Source organism: Anguilla rostrata, chromosome 1 (assembly GCF_018555375.3).
Source record: "Anguilla rostrata isolate EN2019 chromosome 1, ASM1855537v3, whole genome shotgun sequence".
Classification (NCBI taxonomy): domain Eukaryota; kingdom Metazoa; phylum Chordata; class Actinopteri; order Anguilliformes; family Anguillidae; genus Anguilla; species Anguilla rostrata.
In genome coordinates this window covers 22474137-22500331 of record NC_057933.1, presented here as the reverse complement: position 1 = coordinate 22500331, position 26195 = coordinate 22474137, and the positions used below count along the sequence as shown (strand labels likewise).

General features: G+C 48.0%; 1 protein-coding gene across 5 annotated transcripts in view; it reads right to left on the bottom strand.

The window, feature by feature from the left end:
- The window catches only part of LOC135252213 (neuronal PAS domain-containing protein 3), a 300620-nt gene that overhangs the window by 127706 nt on the left and 146719 nt on the right, over nt 1-26195 (bottom strand). The gene's annotated exons all lie outside the window — the stretch shown is intronic.

Sequence of the window (26195 nt, the reverse complement as noted above, 5' to 3'; positions counted from 1 at the left end):
GGCCAAAAAGCGAAATGTTACTGACTGATCAAGTCAGTCGCCCGTCCTGAATCCAACTGAGCCTGTGTTTCACAGGCTGAATACAAAACTGAAGGCAAAACGCAGAAGAAACAAACAGGCACGGAATACGGCTACAGCACAGACCTGACAGATACCCTGCATCTGATAATGTCTACGGATCACAGACTTCGGGCAGTCATCAAATCAAAGGATTGGCAACCAAGTACTAAATGTGATGACTTCATTTCAGCTTATGTAAATCAGTCCAATTACTTTTGCTCCCCTAAATGGGGGAGGGGAACTTTGTATAAAAAGATCTGTAATTACTACAGGGATCATCCTATTTGGATTTAAATACCCTTACATTAAAGTCACACTTTACACAGTCTGCACTTTAACCTCATATTCACGGTTTTATTTCAAATCCAGAGTGCTGGAGTACAGTGCCAAAACAACAAAAATTCAGTAATTGTCTTAATATTTTTGCATATAACTATATTTTGATGTCTTAAAAGATTTAATTACTTGACACATTCATTTCCCAAATCCTCCAATCTATTATGTGCTTTTCAAAAAATATCCAGACAATAGGAAACAGACTTGCTGTTTCATTTTATGGTCTGAGGTTGATTTTCAAATTTGTAGAATGATTTTTGCTCTCCACATAGGATGAATATCATATCATCCACTACAACGGACATTTCAAATCCATATTGTGATTGGCATCTTGTGAATAAACACTGAACCCACCACATATTGAATAATTTCTACTCATCCCTGTCCAAACCAACACACATACACACAGCCACACACACACAACCACACAGACAAACAGACAGACATACACACACACACACACACACACACACACAACTCCACAGACAGACAGACACACACACAACGTGTACACAAAGACCGGTGAAAGTGTCCGGTCCGATTCGTCTGCGGGGAAAACCTAAACGCGGCCTCTCACTATTTTAGAAACGAAAGGAGAATAAAGCGATCTGCGTACCGGCGTCTCTGTCCTGGCTGCCGTTCGCCAGCGAGCCAGAGAGCAGAGCGAAGGGGGGGGGAGAGGAGAGAGGGGAGAGGGGAGAGGGGAGGGGGGGCGTGTTGGTTGTCGTCTGACAGCCATGCAGATGGGTATTGATCCCGGCCCGTGTTCATCCCGACGGACTGTCAAACACGCGAGGGCGTCTCAGTCAACAACTCGCCGAGGGCCCGGCGCGCGAGACGCCGCGCTTTTTAATCGCCGCCGTCCGCGCGCTCCGCGCCGCCGGAACGCTCCTGATCCTTTCCCACGATGCCGCAGCCCCGAAATCCCACCCGCCGCTGTGCGCGTTTAAGTCTTTTCAGACATTGCTAGTTCAGTTAGCGCCGTTCCTTCGGATCTCGGAGGGAGGCAGCCGGCCGTACGACCGACCCGAGCGCCGGTAGCCTCTGTGTCGACACGACTGCGGCTTTTGGGCGAACGTGGGACGCCGCGTCCATGTTGGGAAAATGAATAATCCGCAACTGAAGTGTGTGTGGCGTCTCCAAGGACGGGCCATTACTGGACATTACCTGTGGGTTTGTTGTCAGTTTGTACATATTTGTTCATGTAAACGTATGTATATATGAAAATAAAATATAAAAACGTCCAGTGCAGCTGAACATGCAAATTTGAAGGCAGCAAGCCAAATATTCAATACTTCTACTTCCGTACATATCTATAGAGAAAGGTCTGTCCGAGAAAACAGCAAATGTTAAAACCAAAAAGTATTTGGAGCTGTTTATAAATATCACTCATGCAAAACTGGAGAGCACTGAAACCTATTTCTTGTGACCAATTTTCCTCTGCTAGCACTGCTTCAACTATGCTATGCGCTATCAGAGAACAGGAGTTAAGGTGAAATGGCTGAGAAAATAAAATTTCTATTTCAAAATAAGAAAGTGTACGGTACTGTATGCTGTACGTATGTGGTGCAATCCCACAGTACTAAATGTTATCCAGGAAAACCTAAATAAAACCTACCAACAACTCTTGAGATTTGTGCCAGAGTTTGGTTGTGATTGGACACGGGGGCTAGCAGTAAAGAGGCAGGGCGGGGAGGCGTCGCGGGAGCCCCGCCCCTCATCCCCGTCTTCCCGCCGCCCTCCCGGGCCCGTTTCGGGGGTTCGGGGCGCCCCGGTGTGGGGGGACGCTGGCACGGCCGGGGCCCGGCGGTTCCGTATACAGACATCATAATGGAAATGAGATGCCAGGCACTTCCTTCCATGCTACATTACGCCCAGGCACCCCGGCTAATAAATCTTTTGGGCTAATGCATTCCAGATGGAAGCCGCGTCTCTGCGGTTTAACCTTCCTAAACCCTTCCAAAAAATTCCTCCCACCGCCGGCTCCCCTCCCCCCCCCCGACTTGAATCCGCCCGTGATTGAAACGGCATCCATAACCCTTGACAGTTGCGTAATATCATTACCGTTGGGTTATTGTCTGCGGGGGGCGCCGGCGTATACTTTAACAGGAACGCGCGGCCTCTTGACAGGTCCCTGGGTGGGTGTGTGTGGGTGGGTGGTAGAGTGTGGGTGGACTGGGGGAGTCGGAGGGGCTGTCATTGCAGGTGAGACGTCTTTGTCCGTGTCACGGCTGACTGACGCTCGCGCCGCTCGTGACCCCCCCCCCCCCCCCGGATATTTACACCGCGTTATTTCCGTTTAGCTTCCTCTCCGGGAACTGGGGCTTCGATGTCCTGGGCGTGTGAAAGCGAACGTGCCGCAGGAGGGGACGGGAGCGGCCCGTTTCCTTTTCTGACCCGTGCAAAACGTAATAAATTACATATTTATAAATGTTATATTTCTTCCCTTGGACACCTACACTGAAAGCTGTTCCTAGAGGAGCCTTGCTTTAAATTAGCTACTTTCTTCAGGAGTATATTTCCATCTATAACAGAATATCCCCACTGATGAATGTTGCTGAGATGTGTTTTTGTATAGGGGATCTGAGGACTGGATAATAGACCCCGGCAGTAAGGGTTGCAGAAGTGTGAATTGAAGACCCTCCACCATTGTGCACACCAGGGCAGCTTGTCAGAGGGATTCAATCTGCAGGAGATGAGAGAAGTGATGTCATCTTCTGAGGAAGATGAGGAGCCTATCATGTCCACCTGAGTGTGCACCATCAGGAGACATCCATCTGTGATCTGGACCCACCGTGTGTGTGTGTGACTGTGACTGTGAATGTGTGTGTGTGTGTGTTGTAGGATCCCCATCTGTAACTCAAAATATTATGTGGGTGCTGAAATACTATAAATCATAAAAAGCAAAAAATACATAATTAAATAAACAACAAAAAAATAAATAAAACTTTTGCACGCTGACAGACATTTCCTGCTTTGCAGAAGAATATTTTTTTAAACCATGCCAATCACTCTTATTACTTGATGTTATTGAATACATAATTCAATTAAATATGCACATATGTAATCAGAACGGTCTGTGAGTACGTGTGCAGTGTTTTCATGCAGATAAATGTGTTTGCGGGAGAGTGCAAAGGGGTAATGAACGTGTTTGTTCATTACCCCCTTTGGTAATGAACTTGTTAGGGTTGTTTGGCTTGGAAAATCCTCGACGTAGCTACATAGACAAGGCCCTCTAAACATTAAATTCCCAAATTCTGATGTCATCTGTGAAAAGCAAAATACACAACAGCTGTATGCCACACACACATAACACTAATGCCTTCTCTACTTGTACTCCTCTCTTAGATGACTGAAATCTGTAAGAATGCGCTTCACTTTAAATCGTCTCTGAAAATCAATTTCTGGCGATACCTGACAGTATATTTATAGGGGCAGTACTTCAAAATCTAATCACAGTTAGTTTGCTTAAATAATTGGATCAAAAAGCAATTTCAAAGCAGTAGATTTCCCAGGTTTATGAAGACAACAAGAACCGCAGGAAGGCGGCGGCGTTGGAAGCCGTCGTCTGGCTCGGTTCAGCGAGGTGGCGGGATTTCGGATTTCTCCCCCGATTCTCATTCGCGCTTAATGTGATAATGAAATTCACGTCCCTTAATCGGCCGCCTTCAATTATTCATGGTGACTACGCTGTCCGCTAATGTCATCTAGGGGGGTGCGGGGGGTGGGGGATGGGGACTAAAGATCTTCAAAAGGGACACACCTGGTCACCTTTTCCCAGGAAAATATTTCCCCGGTCAGGTGCGACGGGCTCCTGACGTGAGGTTCACCTTTTTCCCGCAGGTTTCGACCCCTTGGGGGGGTCCCTGTGGTGGCCCGCGTTCTCTTCCGCGGGCGCGCGGCCGACCCCTCTCTGACCCTCCCCAACCTCGCCCCTCCCCCCCTCAGAGCCAGGCCCACGATCGTCTCTACTTCCGCTTCCTGCTTTCCCCGTTCCGCCTCATCGGCGAAAAAAAATTGCTCCGTAAACACAAACCTAGGTGAAACGGGGGGGAGAAAAAACAAAAAAACCAGGTGGCGTCTCGGCGAAACAAAACGAAGAGGGGCGAAGAAAGCCCCGCTCCGTGGCCACCTGGACGGTGCGCGGAGGCCGGCGCACCTCGAACGCGCGCTGGAACCGCTCCCGCGCGGGTCGGACCGCCCCCTCGCTTTCCCGGGTCGACCGAACCCGCGTGGAGACGAGATCAGAGAGTCCGTCTTTAGAGAAGCTTTCGGAGAGAGACTTCCCTTTGAAACTGCACGTATGGTCTGTTTAAGTGTCAGCAGAAACAGGAAGGCCCGGCGGAGGGAAGGAGCCGTCTGTGTGTCTGCTGGGACAGGTGGGAGAGAGCAGAGCGGCGCGTCGGAGGATTTCGCCTGAACCGCCAGTAGAGGGCCCCTTGTCAATGCTAACGGAGAAGAATCAGGAAACAGACTCCGACAACAGGAAAAGAACAAACCACTTCTGCTCGCCGCGTAACTTCATCTGCCCGCATCTCTCAGCAACAATTTATTGTTATTATCATTACCGACATTATAACCATCGTCGGGGTCGTTCCGCACGGAATCCATAAAATACAGCCGCTTTCCACTGTTCCGGGGACAGAATTAGTCAGGGCAGACAGCGAATGTCTTCATTCCTTAATCAAACAGAAGTGCGAGTTGTGAACCGTGTCACTTTAAAGATTATAAATGTTGCGGAGAAAATAAGGATCTTAAAAATGGGTTTAGTTTTTGGCAGGAAACAAGGTGAGCTTTTCCATTTTCGTTTTCAAATAAGTTGCAGCCTTACTTCCTGTCTACATGTCCTCAAAATGTCATGCTTTTTTTGCAGACAAAGCATAGCTTTGAATATAGAGTTGTAGGAACTATTTGGTATTACACAGTGGTTATGAAGATGTACAAATCATACAGGAACTGTACAGTACTCCAGTGGTACACAGTGGCACAAGTATCCTGCAGTCACATGCAACTCGTTAATGCTTAGAGAAGGCCTTAATACATAAGAATGAACTAATACTTAAAAACATTATTTTATAGAATATTTAAGAACTATACATATATATATCACTACCCCATGAAAACTACTAGGTTTATAAAGTCTCAACAGTATATATGAACATACATTTAAAATTCTACTGAGCTGAAAATTTGGTCTAATATTGTATATATAGCTTTAGCTTTTTCATAACCATTTTGTGACATTAATCCATGATGCTGCATTGATTCCACGTTCATGCTCATTTCATTCTGATTTTTCAAATTCAACTGCAACTGTAAACAAAACTATGTTTATTTAAGTGATGTAGCAGAACTGCTGGAGCAGTCTTGTTTTATTTATTTATCTTCAGCCTGACGAGCATTAGGGATGAAGTGGATCCAAAACTAAGTTAATGATCTGAGACCCCAGAGCCACAACAGAGAAAACCAATAGTTCTAATGATACTGAAAATACTCAATCAAATATTATTTACCCCCAAAAAAAAAATACTTCTTACACTTTATATCCCAAAACTACTGACAACAAAATAAAGCAGAGGCTAGGGCTATATCATCAAAAATGACTAAATCAAATGCAAAAAAGCACACCACAAGCCCTTAAATATGAAAAATTACACTTTGATCTCTTATTAACGGGAAACTATGAAATGTATACCATAAATTAAAAACATGAACCCTTCTCACCAAAAGATAAAATTATTTGGAATTTTAATGTTCCAATCAAAAGAGGTGAGCATCATTTAAAATTAAGTGCAAGTGACAGTATCCTAGCTTGCAAATGTTACACACTGTTATCGTTACCATCATTGCAATTTTTATTACGCAATAACACTAAAATGTGTAAATTATAATCAGTGATTTGCTGAATTTCAATAGGAATACTCCGTTTATAAAAGAAAACATAAAAGTCTACTAGAAACAAATGAACACTAGCCGTCCTATTAATTCTGTGGACTTAGTCCAGAGTTCAAGAATATGCCTACAGGAGTGCTAGTGCGTTCTCTCCAGCAGAATAAAGGCATACCACCACTGCTTCACAACGTGCAGTAACACTGGATTGTGTAGATTTCACCCCACAGAGTTAAGCAGGGCTAGACATATTAAAACGGCATCGCTTCATGTCTAATAATGAATGCATTTGCCATAATAGCAAAATGCAGGTTCAAAACTCATGTAAAAAAGGTGAGAAGCGTAAGAAGCTTATTCTGACCAATGTGCTACTCTGCAAGGGCCACCATGGCAGTGGCCTTTCCTTGTCAAATGATCAAAATGACAATATATTTATCAAACAAATACGAAATATTTTTACGCGCTGAAACAGAGTGACGAACTGAGACGCTCTTTGTTTAAAAAGCGCAGTATTTTTATTTTAAAAAAGGGAAGCCGTTCGCCTGGAACTCGCGCACACGCAAACCGCTATGTCACGCGGCAGCACTAAGCATGCAAATTCAGTGAGCCGCCGCTCACCTCACGCCAATTAAACGCTTCTGCTTAAGAGAACATCCCATAATCGCTCCGATCGCACCATTTAGCGCTGTTTCAACGGCATGCATTCTGACGTTTCAAATATTTAATTATAAAGGAGTTGTGCTGTTTAATGGAATATATACTTTAGAAATTATTTTTTACATTTAAAAAAAAAAAAAAGATTTTTGTGTTTTTATATGTTTTTTGGAGAACCTACATTTTCCATCAAAAAGGCAGCGCATTTTTTATGCATAGTCAGTTGGACGATTTTCATGACATCGCTCATGAGGGTTTATGAGAGCAATTTACCAATTTTATGAGATTGTACCCATAGACATCGGAAGCCTACCAAGAAGCCATTTCAAATTTTTATTCATTCATTTTTTAATTCGCTAAAAAAATCCTTCAGTCGACGACTTAATAAAACTGTAATGAAGATTCAGTGGGCCTTTCATAAACATATGGCCTATTATTGTTTTGGTCATTTTTGGCAACCTCTACTGCCTCTGGATATGCAATGGGTGTCAAGTATTTACAAGAGAAGAAGAATATCTGTATTATCTCTCCAGACTACTTGACACATGCAAATTGAATACTTTCCACCAGTTGGAAGCAAATAAGTTGTGGCAGTGCAGCATAACGGTTAGCGTATTGGGCTTGTACCCCCACGGATGCAGGCTTAACTCTCTCAAGGTGCAGCACTGCAGCAGTACCCTTGCTGCAAAGCACTCGACCTGAATCGCTTCCGGATATATCCAGAACTTACCGTGTAAGTTGGTACATGTAAACTAGCTAAAATGCAAAAATAACGTATAAAAAAAGCAAGCGAACCAACGCCGCGACGCAGAAACAAGCCGCGCGTGACGAAACCTTTGGGTGCGCTTTATTTGTCTCGCGCCACAGCGAACACGCCCCCCCCCCCCCCCCTTTTGGCTGCACGCGCGCCTCTTACAGTACCCGCCCGCCCGGGCGGCCATCTGAATTCCAGGGGTGTAAACAGGAGGCCGTGACTGTCGGTTTGTCGTATCCCGCCTGACGTTTCGGCCCCCCCCCCCCCGCGTTGCCTCAGATCTTTTATTCTCCTCATGAATCTTTTAGGGTACCCATCTGCGCGCCGCCGCCCCGGCCCGCTCTGTCCTCGGGTGCGCTCCGCTCTTTTGGCTAACCAACCAGCCCATATGTCGCCTTTATGGATTTCCCAGGACCGCGCCGACGCCCGCTTTAAAACCGCGGGGGGGCGGGGGGGGGGTTAGGGGGTGGGGGGGCGATGAGAGAAAGCAGGTGGGGGTAAGGGAAGGGGGGAAGAGTGTGGGGGGAAGGGGGTCGGAGAGAGAGAGAGAGAGCTGTAAAGAGCAGCGGCGTACAGTTAGGACGTCTCTTTCGCCCCGGCCCGGGGGGAGATTATGATTCCGGGGCGACGCGCGGCATTTGTCTTCATTTCGCCTAACTGTCCTCATGCGTTATTATTAGTGGCTGTCAGGGCTGAGGGAGAGGCGGGAAGCGCCGAGCGCGGAGGGGGAAAGGGGGTGGGGGGGTGGGGGGTGGATTTGGGGCACGACGAATCGGCTCCCCTGACCGGAAATCCACCCGGGGACGGGACGTCCGACGCCCCGCTCGTCCCGCCGGGCTTCGCCGAAGCGACCGCCGGGCTTCGCGGCTATAGCTGAGCCGCGCGGCTAGCCTGCGGCTAAAGCTGCGCGCGTTTCGCCCGTGCGGTAACCCGTCCGCCGCAGGAGGCGGAGGCGGCGGCGGGGCTCGGTGTACCCACAGCGGGTCGGCTCTGCGTGGGGGCGCGGGGTGGCGTCCTGTTTTCCCGAGGAGGTCCTGTTCGACCTTTGCACGCGCGACCTTGTGAGGGCGGGACCCGCTGGGCCGCACCGTGCCGCGCCCGCTGCCGGGTGGGGGGGCGGGGGGGGTTGTGTCAGGACCGCGCGCGACCGAGCGGGGGGTTGCCGCAGCAACATCCCGATAAACAGCCCCGCCGCTCAGACGCGAGGGCGGCATTGATCCTCCAGTCAATCAGCTGACCGGCCCCGGTAAAATCTCCCAGCGTGCCCCGCTTTCAAACACCAAACGGGCGCTCGCCGCTTTCAGCAGCGTCACAATACCTGGTCGGAAATGTCGCCGGAGAGGAGTAATTACATAGCGGGACGGCCGCCCTTCGGAGAAAGGGACCGTTGTCTGGGAAAGGTGTCCGTCGCCCGCCCCGAAAATCGTTAAAAAAAGAACACGTTAAAAACAAATGAATAAAACATTGAGCAGCCTGTATTTAACATCCACCCAAAAGTGGCGTCGCTGCCGGGCTCGGGGGGGGGGTCCCAGGGCACAGTTTAGAAAGCCTATTTACGGAAAAAAAGTGCTTAAAAGCTGGGGTGCACCCGGGGTTCCTCCGGCACATAAAACGCATTAATTCAATTAAAACGGTCCGTTTCGGTGGCGCGAGCAGCGGGGGCCCGCGGTTTTCCTGTGAAGGCGGGCCGCGGTGAGCGCCGGTTTACTGTTCCTGGATGACGGATCCAGAGCGCAGTAAAACAGCGCCGAGCAGGAGGAAGGCGCCGGGGTTAAGACGCACTGACAGGATTTAAAAGCAGACTTAACCGCTTCCGGTCCAGCGGTTCGAACGAGAAGACCGAGACCACGCCGTTTCAAATGACCGCGATCCCTCATCGTTCAAGGATTTCGAGCGCGTTGTTCTTTATACGGAAACAAACAAAGAAGAATCTCTTAAAAAATGTTGCAAGCTCAAAAATTATCGTTTCATTTTTTCGGGTGTTACTGCGCCTGTGTCTTATCCAGTCCCTTAATAAGATTTTAATTGAATATTATTAGTACGATTAGATAAATTTGTGTGTGCATGTCTGCGTCGTATGTCAGTGGATAACCTACCCAAAACACTGATTTCACGGACATGCTCGGTATTTAAAAGTGGCTAAGATTGCATCACTACACCACGCAATTATATCGTATCAAGGACATCGGTGCATTAATGTGCTGCAGGGGTATACAGTATAAAAGTTGAGCGAAGCAGCAGTTGATAAGCCATGTTCACTAAAATGCAGTTCTACAGCAGCGGCATTGCAGCCGTACCGATGAATCGCTTAGGGGTCCTACGGCACTGGACGAAGACTGGATACAAGACTGGACACTGCAACGCAATAGAGCTGTTTGAATCGGTTCGGTTCTGTTGTGTTGAGCGGGCGTCTTGCAACTACATACAAATAATTTATTTGACGCGTGTGGGGGGAAAAAACATAGTCAAATTTAAAAGCGTGAACTGTGGTACACAGCCGCTTGACGTCATCCCGCTGGAGCAAGGCTGTGAATCTGAGAAACTAGCCAGGGACTGGCATCGGCAGAGGGATTCGGGGAAAAAAACAAACAGAGTGCAAAAACCGCTCTACGCAAAGTGCACAAATTGTCAAAGCTTCTGCGGCGAGCCAGCCTGTGTTCCCGTGCTTTCGATGCGACTGCAGCAGGGGTAAAATGAGCGCGAGAGGAAAAACCAAGGCGTCTCAGAAAAGCCTGGCATTTAAAAAAAAAAAAAAGTTCACACAAATATGAGGGATGCTTCCTTTAAACACCCCTGAGATTATAAAACTCAACACAAAACTATGCAGAACTCAAGGGTAATCTGTGAAACAGCACGTTTGTGCGCAGAAACCAGATTTAGCTACAAGCTCATTTTCATCGACGGTGCCTGGGCAGTCGCCAATAGGAACGCATAGATTAAACAAAAAGATCCCACGGGCAGTACATAACCTATCCAATACACACTCAATTACAGCAAATAAAGATGTGCAGCTACACACCAGACATGACCGACTTTATAGCACACACTGGGTTATACACCACAACACTACTACTTCTGTTTGTAGCGCTATATAAATAAAGGTTTATTTTTTTATTATATTACAAAGCCAATAATAAATTAAAGACCTGGAACCACCAAATTTCACAAAGCAAAAAAAAAAAAAAACTAAACTAAACAAAAAAAAAAAAAACCTATAAATGCGGGTTCAGTGTGAGGGCTGTTGTGTAGACGCGAGAGGACGGGGGGATTGCGATTAGTCATAAAACGAAACGGTGAACTCTAGCCCAGCGTTAGCGCTAAAGGAGAGAGCGCGCGCTGCAGCTCACTGCCTTCCCCGGCAAGCATCGAGCGAGGAGTTCCATTAAAGGTGGCCGAAACCGCAGTTCAGTGACTCTAAATTAAACGCTGACATTCCACATTTAGAAGACGCTCTAAAGCCAAGCAGAGCCGTCTCGCTGAAGCTGGCGCTGCTTCTGTTAATACGGCGTTTGAATTACGGACTCGTTTAATAGCGGGAGAGCTCATTTATGTAAAAAAAAAAAAATTAAATGTAAATGTCGACCAAACATCTCTGAACTGTCTGATCGTCTAAAAATACCTGAGCTAATGACCTACGCGCAATATCTTTGAAACCGATAAGATTTACGGGAATGCTTTTTTCTTTTGTTTGTATAAGGAAGGCAGTTTGTTATTTAACTGAAACAATAGAAACAACAGAAAAAATACAGCCTTTAAGAGCAGCCTGTGTCAAAACAAGCATGATTCTAGCGTCAGCTGTGACGAGCCGGCAAGACTGCCACCCACTAGCATGGCTCAAATCTGATAACAGATGGTGGGGCTCACCCATACACTGAAACCACAACAGGGTGATCCAATTCATCAGCCTCCAATATAGGTTCTAATAACACAACGCTTCACAGGTAAGTGCAAGCTCAGTCCATTAACCCTCCCTATCTATAGGGCATCTATCTGAGGTGGTGCTTTAACAGTGTACCAAATTACTTGTTTTTATCATTTTAAAAAAATCACTAATATATCACAAAAGCCTTTGTTATAGAATGTCCAACAACTTTCACACTTTTGTAAAGTGCTTATATGTCAAGTCCTCATGAAGCAATGGGCAAAAGTAATGGGAGCTTTTCCAGCAACCCAGTCAAGGCATATGGCAATGATCACAACTAAGTGGTACTACAATAATGAATGGAATTTCCATTTTGGATTAAAAATAATTCGCTTATCACAGAGGTCTTAAAATAGCTACTTCTAACAAGGAACTTTTCTCCCCTCAATGACCTAATAAGGTTTGCCATCTTAGATTTCCCACTATTTTTAAAATAATGTAAAATAATGTAAAGTCAAGAATGAAACATGGGGTTGGGGTTACATTTTTTGCGGTAAAAATGTCCATGCAATGTAGTGCACAGCCTCCAGTTATGAAGTCTTCAAGCAAAATTCAAAATTTATCATGTTAGATCCCTGCGAATTTGAGTATTCGCTCCGCGCTAATTTCTGAAGCAAAATTTTATGGGTATTACCATTGACCTTCAAGGCATTAATCAGATGGTGATTGAATGGCAACCATAAAAGCTTGCAGTATCTAGCTCAACAGGCCTGGAGCTGCTGGATAAAATGACTGGGAAAGCAAGGAGAAATGAAAAAGATGGAGGGGAAAAACCCTGAGAGACGCTTTTTGGGGATGTCTGTGTTTCCTCATCACGCGCCCCAGGAGTGCAGAGGATTCTGGGATGCATGCCGCTGCCTGAGCCCAGCCAAATAAGCGCTGAAAGGAGTTAGCGAACCTGTTTCATTTGATCCAACGCAATATTTCATTCACAAAAGAGCCAGGAAAGGGTGGTGGCGCTAGTTAGGAAAGCTGGCCTTCCATCAGTACGTTGCAGGTTCACATCCCAGAAAGGGCTCCCGCTGTTGCATAACAGATCACGGCACTCAACCTAAAAGCATCGGTTAACAAGCCAGCAGTGCAAACCGACAATATTTCAGTTGCTGTAAGTTGTTGAAGCCACTGTGGGAAAAGACATCCGCTTAACGATAATTAATAACGAAAAAGGATCGATGACAGCGCTTTCTGCAGAGCACAATACATAATGGCCGTCCTCCCTGGCTGCCAGTCAAAAAAAAAAAAAGAAAAAAAATGCATATGTGCCTTTTGGGTAAAAAATGTGTTTCAGAATTTCAAAAGACAAAGACCAAAAAGCCATTCCATTTGATCAGCTGCAGTTGGTATCTATAATTCATGGAGATATTTCATACGGTTAGACACTTTGAAGGCTGAGGCCGATTATATGAAAGCGAGCATATAACCAAAAAACAAAGGAGAGGAAAGGGAGCGGGGGGGGGCTGTATCGATTGGTTTTGTTCTCTTGATCAGGTGTAAACTTCATTGAGATGTAGCGAACGGCCCCCGCAGTTTGTTGTTTTTATCGCGTGGTCCGCGCGTTCTTTTAACAAGTCCCCGGACCCCATCGAGACAGACTCAATTCCATTAACCCAGGATTGACAGCGTTTCACGACCCATAAATACTTTACTGTGGGCCCTCGGTGGCCCCTGCACCACAAATATAAACCCTCCAGCCTCGGAGGGGGGCACTGGGTGCCTGGGTCTGTCTGTGATTGTCTGGGTGTGAGAGCAAGTGTGCACGCAAGTGTGTGTGTGTGTGTATGCGTGTGACAGAGTGAGTGAGAGTGAGAGTGAGGAAGAGAGAGAGAGAGAGAAAGCATGTAAAAGTAGAGAATGTGTACTGCATATGGGTGCAGACGTGTGTCTGTGTATGTATGTGCGTGTGCGTATGCATGAGTGCGTATGTGTGTGCGTATGTGTGCGTGTGTCCATGTACGTATGAGCGTGTGCATTTGCATGACTGCGTGTGCGTGCGTGCGTGTGTGCACGCGCGTATATGCATGTGCACGTGTGTGTGTGTATGTGTGTGTGTGCGCGTATGCACGTGCACGTGTGTGCGCTCGTGAGTGTGTGTGCGCGTACGCATGCGTGCGTGTGTGTGTGCGCATATGCATGTGCACGTGTGTGTGTGTGTGTGTGTGTGCAGGGTGGGAGGCAGCAGTAGGCTCGGTCCCCCCAGCGCTGAAGGTAATAAAGTCTGTTTAACAATCGAAAGCTAATTGTCACAGCAGGGGAAAACTGGAAAAGCTAACGACCACCCTGTGAGATCTCAGTGCAGACTCGCCCCGGCTACGCTAACAACGCCTCACATCACACGTCCTCTTTTCCACACTTTGCAATGCGTACTTATTAAGGAGTAACAGACTGCATAAATATTTTAAAAGCTTATGGGAAAAGAAATGTAAAGAATTACATGGGGGTAAGGTGTCATTGACTCTGCACTACAGAGAGCAGCTTCAGTTAAGATCCAGCTGTGTTGAGCTGTTCCAAATCCTCGAAAAATATTATTAACCTTTTAAACTGCTATTATTACATTATTCCCTTCATAATTAGCATTGCTACCACTGCTGAGGTTCATATCCTCGATGGCTTAGAATGTCAGTAAATCTGCAACCTTTTGGTCACAAGCCCAACTCCTTAATGTTACGCCACACTGGCACACTGCAAAATATATCATATATTGTAGTATCATTTAAAATATATTATTATTATTATTGATAATAATAATAATAATAATAACAATATTTTGTTCTGTAGCTCAAGTCAGTCTCCCAGAAATATTGGGAAATATTCTGACAGTCCAATAAGCGTATGTATGATAACAATATGCATAGGCATTGATTGGAAGTATGTTAGTGATCAGTTGCTGCCAGTTCGCCCCCTCCCACTCCCCCTCCCGCTCCCCCTCCCATAAGAGCAGGTGACAGAAACCATAAAAAGTCCCCCGCTTAGTGTCTCTTTTACATTAGAACCACTTATTAATCCACATGCTCCCGAGTCATAATGAAATTATTCAAGAGGATCAAATTCCTTAGTCGCAACACAATGAGGAACAGCGAAATGAGAGGATTAATTTCCACAGGCGGATTTGCGCTCTGTGTTTGGAGATCGAGGTTAACATTTCCCCGTCATTAGAAAGTCAGACGTTCGCTTAAGACCGCTTCGCCAGCCCCCCGCTCTCCGCGTCGCAGCCGAACTATTCTGAGTATTCCTACCGGTTACAGCCGGGGAAGGGAAATACGACACCAAACGTTTTTTTTTTTTTTTTTTAGCATTGTATTGTATTGTCCTTTCATTTGTAATTTTCTTTTTTTTCCTCCCCCCTCCGCCCACTTCTGTCGTTCTTGTTTTCGGGTCCTGCCGGCCGTGTGCGCGCGTGGGCTAGGAACGCGATAGGAGAACGTGGGAGTCCAAATTAGATTTTTACTCCGAGCGGAGCGTGTTCTGGGGGAACAGTTGAAACACCGGGCCCGCTCGGTAACGCTTCTCTCCTACATCGCCAGGGTGCCAGCAGATCAATTATTTATATTACAGCGCCACTGGCGCCAAATACCATATGGACACACACGAACGCGAACTGAACACAAGCAGGAAACGTACGTACCGCGAAAGAGAAGACACAAAATACAAAAGTCTTATCAAAGAACAACGCAGTTATCAATTAAAACCGTTTTTAAAAATCTGTCACATGGTTAGCCGGACACGAGAAAGAGTTGAAGTACAGAAGGGAAGTGTATTTGTAGACGGTGGTTAATAAGTTCTGGCCAGGTTTGCGCGTTGGGCGAGGGGTTTTACGCGGACGCGTTCGCGCTCTTCCTTCCTCCGCGCGGCGAGGGGCTCGCGCGCGCGGAGAGGGGGCCAGGAGTCGGGGAGACGGCGCTCTTTTGGGAAGGCCCCCCCCCCCTATCCCCCCGACCCCCCCGCGGTCGGCAGAGAGAGAGAGGGAGAGAGAGAGAGAGAGAGAGAGCCTCTTTTAAATTCTGCAGGTATTTCAAGGTTGTTATCTATTTCAGATCAACAGCGCGGGTCAGAGTTCAGGGCCGGCAGAATTTCCCAACCCTCGGAAGGCCGGTGATTGACAGCAATCAGCATCTCCACGGCGTCACTCGGGGAACAAAGTGAGGGTCAAGACAGCGGGCGATTTCATCTGTCATTTTTAATTATCCAAATGATATTCACAGACAAAACCTTTCCCATCCATCAGGGCATCGCATTACCATAGACAATGTTTGTTTAAAGACCGGCCTATAAAATCAAACAATTATGAATGCAGACAAGCCTTGCTATTGACTGCATAAATAATAAGGAAAAGGCGGATTTTTACCCCCTCCCCTCCCCCCCCCCACCCCCAAATTCCCATTGCTAATGAATCGGAGGGGCTGGGAGGAAGTGGGGATTCGATAATAAGAATGCCGAGACTAATGTTGCTTATTGACTTCCACCTCAACCCCCACTTCTCACCCACCTAACCTAACCCTCCCTCCCCCCCCTCTCCCCCCAACAGCCCCCTCCTCAGCCCATTAAAGATTTCAAAGTGACATCGGGCCCTGCTGGGCCTCAGTACAAGGTGAACGGAAACCCTCAGTGGCGCGTTAATAGACGCACGTAATCGCCTACATTTCCGAGCGTTCGACAGAAAAGTTTAAACCCGCCGAAGCTATCCTTCACACGCGCTCTTAAGCCACTTAGCATGCGGTCATTCACCTGGGATTAAACGGTTCTCCTGTTATCTATGAACGGCGACCGGCGCTGGTCTGGCCCGGTCGGCTCCCGTTCGAAAAGGAGCGGTCGTGTCTGTGCTCTTGGCGGTGCTGAGAGAGGCGCGGTCTGAAGGTGGAGCTGCCGATCCGTCTCTCAGCTCCGGTTAAGCAGGGCCCGTGGGCCGCAGCACCTCCTGCGTCTGTTTAACATTCACAGCTAAAGCTGAGGTGACACTGGCCCCGGTCTCATAGCTGTACATGTCTCACCTGTGCTCACCTGACACCTGCAGCACAGTCAACACTGTACCAAGACCCCACCTGCACACACCTGACACCTGCAGCACAGTCAACACTGTACCAAGACCCCACCTGCACACACCTGACACCTGCAGCACAGTCAACACTGTACCAAGACCCCACCTGCACACACCAGAGGCTGCAGCACACTCAACACTGTACCAAGACCCCACCTGCACACACCTGACACCTGCAGCACAGTCAACACTGTACCAAGACCCCACCTGCACACACCTGACATGCAGCACAGTCAACACTGTACAAGACCCCACCTGCACACACACTGACACCTGCAGCACAGTAACACTGCACAAGACTCCCACCTGCCACCACCCTGACACCTCAGCACATCAACACTGTACTAGACCCACTGCACACACCAGAGGCTGCAGCACACTCAACACTGTACCAAGACCCCACCTGCACACACCTGACACCTGCAGCACAGTCAACACTGTACCAAGACCCCACCTGCACACACCTGACACCTGCAGCACAGTCAACACTGTACCAAGACCCCACCTGCACACACCTGACACCTGCAGCACAGTCAACACTGTACCAAGACCCCACCTGCACACACCTGACACCTGCAGCAGTCACCACTGCACAAGTATAATACAATATATCACTTGTACAATATCACACCGGTATTCTCATAGCACACGGTATACAGTCACACCTGTGCAATATCAAACCTGTACCCACGTAGCACATGGTGCACACTCACACCTATACAATATCACACTTGCAGCTACGTAGCACATGGTGCACACTCACACCTATACAATATCACACTTGCAGCTACGTAGCACATGGTACCAGGTTTAACAGAAAGCTGACACCTGCACTGAATGATGCTCGTCCCCAGCTCATCCCTACCCTTCACCCCAGCGCTCAGCACCCCTACGAGGGCCTACAGTACTTGGACATACAGTAAAGTGCAGATTTTGCACACATTCATTAATATGAAATCATACCTAAGGCAAAAATCAGGGCTCGGTGCAAAGGATGAGGTATCCTCATCATTTTAAAACCACTTAGAAGGTAACCTAATGCAGGCCCCAAGCTTATACCTGCTCTACAACAAGGGCTCTCCTATACCAGTCAGGTCTAGATCTGCAATCTGTGCTATAAGTGTACAGACCATTCTGGCATAAAGTATGGACACTAAACTAACAGTATACTCACTGGCAGTCAAAAGCCATAGCAGAGCACCACATGACTGCACTTCTAAAAAGATGTTTCTAGATCACCAAGCTCCCCAATCACTCAATCCACATGCCCCGCATGACATCTTACATTTCAATGCATTCCACACAAACCCAAAAAAATATTAGGCTCTACTTATTTTAGCTCTATGAACTTATTTTTTTATGCCGTTTGTGCTTTTCTTTTAGTTTCCTATACAGTAATTGCATATTACTTATCAGATAGTAGATATTCAAGCATGACTCCTTTGGGCGACAACGTTACAAAGCACAAAATATAAATGAGATCTAATTCATTCTTTCAAAAGGAGAAAAAAAAAGCAGAAAAAGAGGGGGAAAAAAACAGTGCTAATTGGTGCAGATAATGTGTTTGCCGCTCAGAGTGTAAATCACAGTTTGAGCGGTAATTTTGCGCGGCTGCCATATTAAACATTAAATATGTATGCTCTTTAGAGGAAGTTCACGGGTAATCTCTTCCCATGTATCTTTCAGCCCCCTCGATCCGTGTTCCGCGTAGTTAAAAACGCGTCGTTGACTATCCCGTCATCGTACCCTTAGCGGAGTCGCGCGCCTACGGGCCGCTAACCGCACGGGCGCCGCGCTTTCCGACGAATGCACAAAACTAGCGCGGGAGCCGCTAATTGCGACGCCGCCGTTCGCTGATTAATGCGCTAATATCGACTGCAAACGGTTAGCCGCCGGTGTCCGGTAGCGCAAACGGACGGGGAAAAGGTCCCTAGGACCGCGAGCCTTTTCTCTGGCGGTTACGTACTGGCTCCGCCCGCACGCGGGTCCCAGTTCAGCCGGGACTGTTTTCGATCCACAGCAGAGCGGACGAACGCGCACTGTCCTGCTCCCGCCATGGGGCCGGCGAAGTGGACGAGAAGGCCACTTTTAACACTCCCGCCGCTCGGCCCGAATCCAGCCTGCTAGCAAAGGCTAGCTACGTGCAACAAAGGCACCATTTCTGCAGGGCGCGCATAGACCGGAACCGCGGAGTCCAAACGCGGGCCTCCGCGGGTTTGGAAAGGCCCGTCCGGACCCGGCCTCGAAAAAGCGTGACGGGACTGCCGGCTAGCTATCCGGCTGCAAAAAACGGCAAAGTTTCGGTTTCTTCTTTTCTGTTGTTTACGGATTTTTAAGCGTTGTTTTTTCCCCCTTTTCTTTTTTTTTTTTTCCCTCTCCTTCGAGATTTTCGCCAACTCTGTCTGGGCTCTGTCTGTGAAGGATATGTAAATCCCGCTCCTGTTATGTTGTGCAAGCTGGTGAACCATAGCGAGAAGGGTGCTGACATGTTTGCTTTCAACAGAAAATTAGTAAACAGGAGATAAACTAACAAGCGGGGGAGATAAGCAGCTCAGGAAGAGCAGAGCCAGCCTGCTGGAAGTCAGCGTACATCACACGAAAACAAAACTACACTCTCCCATTACTTTTGTACTGCCTCCATTACTTTGGTACTATCACGACACTTAACAAACCCAAAGGAGGCACATAAGAATACATTTGCAGTAGAAATAAAACTTTGAAATAATTGTATTTGAAAAATGATGCTATTTCTGCACCATGTTCTGGTCCAAAAGTATATTCAGGTGCTTTCCCCACATGCATGAGCCCAATATTTAAAAGCATGTAAATACTGAAACACTAAATCAGAAGGAATAATTGCACTTTGAAATATAAATTAAAAAAAACACTGTAAAATATATTTTCTTCTATTCTCCATCATGGAATATTCAGGAATAAATTGCCAGGTTCACTCCAGGAGCAAAATAAATAGAAACAGACACCTCAGACAGTGACTTACTATTGTCACTGCTTTCTGTACCTTTGCATATTATTTGTGTATATGCCAAGATGTAGAACACAAGAAAAGAATTTCTCATTTTTTGAGAAATATGAAGGTTGCCCTCTTACATGGTCTTGTGTTGGAACCTTTTAAGAAAAACTAAATCCAGCTAAAATTAAATTAGAATAACAAAATATTAAACAGATGTGCAGCCGCATTAGATGGATTGTATTTATTGTGCAGATATCAATCCCATATGCACATAGTGCCTACAATATATCATTCTAAAAAATCCAATACCATCACAGACCTGTCAGTACTTTGTTGGATCTATAAAGAAAAACTTTCAAAATAAAATTGAAACGAACATGAAAAATAACTAGAAAATTAACATTAAAGCAGCTTGCATGCTAATCTGCCATGAGTTATTACGCTGTTTCTTCTGAGCGATCATTTACTTATTCACACAAATTGTGTGCTGCCGTGAAGGTCGATTTAAATGCAATCCCCAAAGTCATAAAAAAGAACAAACTTTTTATTTGAAGCATTAACGGCATACATCACGGATATGCTGCCATTCGTATTCAGACGCGTCGTTAAATGACACGCTTAAAACGTCGGGGGTTTTCGCCGGCTACTTTTACGCGGCTAACGCAGCGAGCTAACGTCCCTGAGGCCGGACTGCGCTTCCACGAGCGTAACCTTGTTTCTCTCATTGAACAGACGCCGCGGACGGTGGCGAGGGGGTGAGACAGCCATGCTGGGAGAACAAATGTAGCCCCCGTGTCCTTTAGGTGGCAGGTCACATTCCGAGACGGTTTTTGTCCGCGGGGAATGGAAGCACAAAGGCCGCTTCCCAGATTTTCTAATTAATTTGTGATTTTATTGGTAGGAACAACGGATACAATGGGTGTCTGCCCCTTTGTGAATAGGGCCCCGCTGATTGACACCAAGGTCCTGCATCTGATTTTGAGTCCTGGGCTCCTTTGACTTTAGGAGCAGAAATATTACCCCCCTGAACACACACACACACACACACACGCACGCGTGTATGTACACACATACACACACATGCACGCACGCACGCACACACATCCACACACACGTAAGCACACACGCACGCACACACCTAACACACACGCACGCACACACATGCACGAATGCATACACGCATGAACACACATGCACACAAGCGCACACAAACACACACACACACACACACGCATGAACACATACACACACACACACACACACACACATACACACATACACATACACATGCACACACACACGCACCACCCCCCCCCCCCCCCAAAATTAACTTGTTACACTGTCTGCTGTGGGCTTCTGGAGCCATAATGGCGATTTCTGCGCACCCACAAATCAACCTGCGATTACACGTTGTGACAGCTGCACACAGACGGGCTCAAAGACTGCGCCGCGCTCCTCCTCTGATGTTATGCAAATGTAAACAGCTGTCATTTCTAACGCCGCCCGTCTCTTCGCTTTCCGTCGGCGCGAGGATCGAAGGTTGTTTCTTTTTTTTTTGTTTTTCTTTAAGAAGGCTTTTTGAAACGGAACCCCATTATCACACGAGAACGCATTCGCGCAGACACAACTAACGCACAAAAAAACCAACAAATGGGTGGTGGGGGGGGGAAAGTACAGCTACACACCACATAAATCAAGTCGTGATAAAAAGATTTTAGTGCAGGGACCCTGCGCACCTCAGCGTATCACCACTCGTTTGGAGTCCCGCACCCTCTGTGCAGCACAGCTGCCCACGGAAGACTGCCTCCTATTTTTGGCCCTGCGGGGTACCCGTAACTAAGGCCTTCCGTGCGCCTGCACGTGTCGCCTCCCGCTCGTCTTTAAAAGGGACAGCGTCGGATTCTTTACTAACGATCGCTTCTTCAGGAGTATTTTTGTGCATCCATCTGATGAGGCAAAGCGTATTAATCATCCGAGCACAACTTTCCGCCGATAAGTTGCCCGAAAAGAAATGGTGCCTTTTGTGAGGTGGAGAGACAGGGGGGGCGGGAGGTTAAAGGTCGGGGCGTGACAACGTCCCGGCCAGCCCCGTCGTCAATATTCCCCTGCGTGAGGCGAACCAGCCCGCCGCTCGTGATTACACTTCACCTCTTTACCGCAGTAAAGATGGAGGACGGCCCCCGCCTCCTCCCCCCTCCCCTCCCCTCCCCTCCCCTCAGTCCGGCTGTTTGCCCTTCATAAGCTGCTGAGCTTTTATTTGTCTTTTTTTTTTTTTGTAACAGTATCTCGGCACATCTAATTTATTTCATGCAAACTATTAGGCCCGGCTGATATAAATGCTATTATTTAGGTAGCGGCTGAGCCTCCCTCCCCCATCCCCCCCCCCCCCACCCCGTCTGCCAGAGGACGTCTCCCATTTCTGTTAATGACCTATTGCTGCTGTCGGATTCAATACAGCCCGGTGACTGTAGAAATGACAACGCTCAGCGGGAGACGACAAAAGCGGTCAACACCGGGAGCGCCGGGAGCCGTCGTCCCCGCCGCCACTCCGGCCGAGGGGGGGACCCGCGCACCGATTACCGCCGGCCGGGTAAGGGACGGGCGTGGGCAGCGGGGCTTCCCGGAGCGGGTGGGGGGTGGTGGGGGGGTGTACGAGGGGCGCCGAGTGAGCCCCTCTCCCATACGGAGGTGGGAGAGACGCGCGTGCAGAGAGCCCGGCTCCTCCCCCTCCCCCTCCTCCTCCTCCGGTTAACTCCTTCCCTCCCGGTGCGAGCCGTGGCTGCTCAACCACCCCCCCCGCGTGCCGTTTTTTCCCTCGCCGAGATTTAAATTCAGCAGTAAACCCCCCCCGGGCGCCCTCGTAAACAATTCTGTCGTCTGCGGCGCGGGAAGGGTGGGGGGGTTGGGGGGGGGGGGTGTGTGGAAGCGAAAGAGAGAGATAACTTTGCCGATTTGCCGCCGTGTTTTTTTTTTTTTTACGTTCCGTGGAATTTCCGTGGAAAGGATTGAAAAAAAAAAAGGGCTGTATCTCCCTCCACATTCCCCGAGACGGAGGCAGCTGCCGCCGGAGATGTTTTTGTTTGGAAGACAAAAAAAACCAAAAAAAAAAAAAACGCTTAATTGATTACCTTTGGCGACAAAAAAAAAAAAAACGCGTGGCAAATTTATTCGGCGCGTTTCGGGCTGAACAAAAGGGGGCTAGAGAAAGGGCTTTCTGTGCAGCCTCCCCCCAGGTCAGGAGGGGTCAGCGGAGTCAAAAGCGTCTGGGGAACAATGACGGCATCGGGGGCTCGGGACAGGACACAAAGCGCAGGCTCCGTCCCGCGCGTACGGGTCTGGGTTAACCCTCTCGTGCGCGGGACGGCGAAAGGACCGCCCCCCCCTCGCCGCCGCTGTCCTTTTTCCCCGGTCCCTGTATGGTTAGCAAACCTCGAATAACACCGGCCCGGGGTTTAAGGCATTCCGCAAGTACACTCCGTCTCCTTTGCGATTGCATGCTTTGACACATGGTTCAGGTTCGGAAGGGGAGCTGAATTATTTTTTTACTGCATGTATTGGGGTTCTTAAAATGAGCAGATGCTTGTATTGTGCACTGATGGAATAAGGTCTTTTTTTAAACAAAAATTAATTCATGCTCGGATTACGTGTTCAAAGTGTGCATTGAGTGTGTGTGTGTGTGTGTGTGTGTGCGCACAAGTGTGAGTAAATGTGTGTGTGAGTGTGTTTGTGCATGCTTGTGCACGTGAGGGGAGTTATGGCAGTTGCAAATGTTCCTGCCTCTAACTAAATTAAAGCATTGCGCATGTATTTTTTATGCATCCAAGGAGAAAAAGAGAATGTTGTCTTATTTCTTTTCATTTGGGATGAATCCCACAGCTCCCTGGCTGAAACCCCAGTGGAACAGTGAAGTGTGCGTGTGTGTGCACGTGTATGTCTGTGTCTGTCTGTCTGCGTGCACGTGTGTGTGTGTGCAAGCACAGGTGCCTGTGTATGTGTGTGTGTGTGTGTGTGTGTCTGCATGTGTCTGTCTGTCTGCGTGCACGTGTGTGTGTGTGTCTGTGTGCACGCCACCACGTGAGCGTGCATGTGTCTGTGAGTGTGTCTGTGTGCGTGTGCCCCTATGTGAGCATGTGTGTGTCTACGTGCGTGTGCCTGAGTGTGTCTGTGTGTGTACGCTCCTGTGTGAGTGTGCATGTGTCTGTGAGTGTGTCTGCATGCGTGTGCCCCTATGTGAGCATGTGTGTGTCTGTGAGTGTGTCTGCGTGCGTGTGCCCCTCTGTGAGCTTGTGTGTGTCTGTGTGAGTATGTGTGGTGCCGTGTGTGTGAGGTGAGAGTGTGCTGTGAGTGTGTCTGTCTGGCCTGTGAGAGTGTGTGTCTACGTGTCGTTGAGGGTCTGTGGTGTCTGTGGAGTGTGAGAGTGCGTGTCTGTGTGAGTGTGAGAGCGTGCGTGTCTGTGTGAGTGTGAGAGCGTGCGTGTCTGTGTGAGTGTGAGAGCGTGCGTGTCTGTGTAGTGTGAGAGCGTGCGTGTCTGTGTGAGTGTGCGTGTGTGTCTGTGAGTGTGAGAGCGTGCGTGTGTGTGTGAGTGTGAGAGTGTGCGTGTGTCTGTGAGTGTGAGAGTGTGCGTATCTGTGTGTGTGAGAGTGTGCGTGCCTGTGTGAGTGTGTCTGCGTGCGTGCTCCCCTATGCGAGCGTGTGTGTCTGTGTGAGTATGAGAGCGTGCGTGTCTCTGTGAGTGTGAGAGTGTGCGTATCTGTGTGTGTGAGAGTGTGCGTGCCTGTGTGAGTGTGTCTGCGTGCGTGCTCCCCTATGCGAGCGCGCGTGTCTGTGTGAGTATGAGAGCGTGCGTGTCTCTGTGAGTGTGAGAGTGTGCGTATCTGTGTGTGTGAGAGTGTGCGTGCCTGTGTGAGTGTGTCTGCGTGCGTGCTCCCCTATGCGAGCGTGTGTGTCTGTGTGAGTATGAGAGCGTGCGTGTCTCTGTGAGTGTGAGAGTGTGCGTATCTGTGTGTGTGAGAGTGTGCGTGCCTGTGTGAGTGTGTCTGCGTGCGTGTCCCCTATGCGAGCGTGCGTGTCTGTGTGAGTGTGAGAGGTGCAGTGTGTTCTGTGAGTGTGACGTGTGCGTATGCGTGTGTGGTGTGAGAGTGTGGTGCCTGTGTGAGTGTGTCTGTGTGTCGTGTCTCTGATGCAGTGCGCGCGTGTCTGTCTGTGAGTGTGAGAGTGTGCGTGTCTGTGAGTGTGAGAGTGTGCGTGTCTGTGAGTGTGAGAGCGTGCGTGTGCCTGTGTGAGTGTGTCTGCGTGCGTGCTCCCCTATGTGAGCGCGCGTGCATAAAGACAGCACAGGAAGCAGACGGAGTAATGAGCGCTGACTGAGCCCCTAAGTGCTCAGGTAGAGAGCAGAGAGGACAGCGTCGGCCTTCCTCTTTATTAAGCGCTATCAAACACGGTCTAATCTGTCTAAAATTAGCTGCTGAGCTCAACAAGTAATGACTGCCATGCATTCATTATTAGTTCATTTTCCCCAAATCAATCACCAGCCAAGCATGCTTTTTTTTTAAATGTCATCCTAAAACTTTTCACAATCAATTAAGCTGAAGATTAATGGGGACAATTTGCCGGGAACAAGTCCTTCCCGGAAAAGGCCACGCCTCGACAGAGTTTCGGCCTGGTATTGGTGTTAATTATAAATTTCCGCTTCCTTGTCAGACACTTAACCTGTTGCGAGGCGATTTTCACCTGTGGCGCGAGAGAACCCGGCGGAGGATTCTTTTTTTTTCCGTTTCTTTTTTAGCGCCGGTAGCCTCCGCGCGGCCGTTTCGTTTCCGCGGCGTCATTACCCGCGCCGTTCGGTCGGGGGGGAAGAGAGAAAGGAACTTGTTAACCGCGGCAGAACAGCTTGTCTCGCTCTCTCTCTCTAAAACCTGAAGATCTGGGGTAAACCCACAAAGGATGTCACTTCCAATTTCATACATGCTTATTGTAATGCAGAAACGGCAAATATGGCTGTCGTTCTGTTCTCCAGAGCCGTCGGGTATCCGTCACTGGGGGGAGTTTTCCCTCCCGCCTGCTTTTTTTCACTGCGTAAAAACCCACAGGGAAAGCCTCAGCGATATCAAAGTGGGGGATTCGAAAGCATCTGAATTAGTCCAAACAAAGGAGCAGAATTTTCAACACGCGTCTTTAAACTTTCACACAGTCCTTTTCAGACTTGTTAGAGAAAGGGAGAAATTCTTTTCTCTCTGCTTGGCTTTGTAAGTAAAATACACTGAATGCTTGAGAGACAAAGGAGATGGGTCCTTAAGGAAAAACCCTAGCAGGTTTGAAATTTTACCCTTTTCTGAATTTGAGACCTAGTGCGCGCAAGTACAAACTGAGCTCGTGTGTTGCTAAAAAAATGTTACCACAAAAATTCTCTATTCCTGGTCTGCAAAATGAGTGAGTTCCTCTAAATTAAACCTGGACCAATTCACCCCTTCAAAGTTTTGTTGGAAAAATATCAATTACATTTTTTTTTTTTTTAAATTGTCAGTCCAAAAGTCTTTTACCCTAGGTTAAAAAAAGACGGATGTGTGTTTATTTTTTC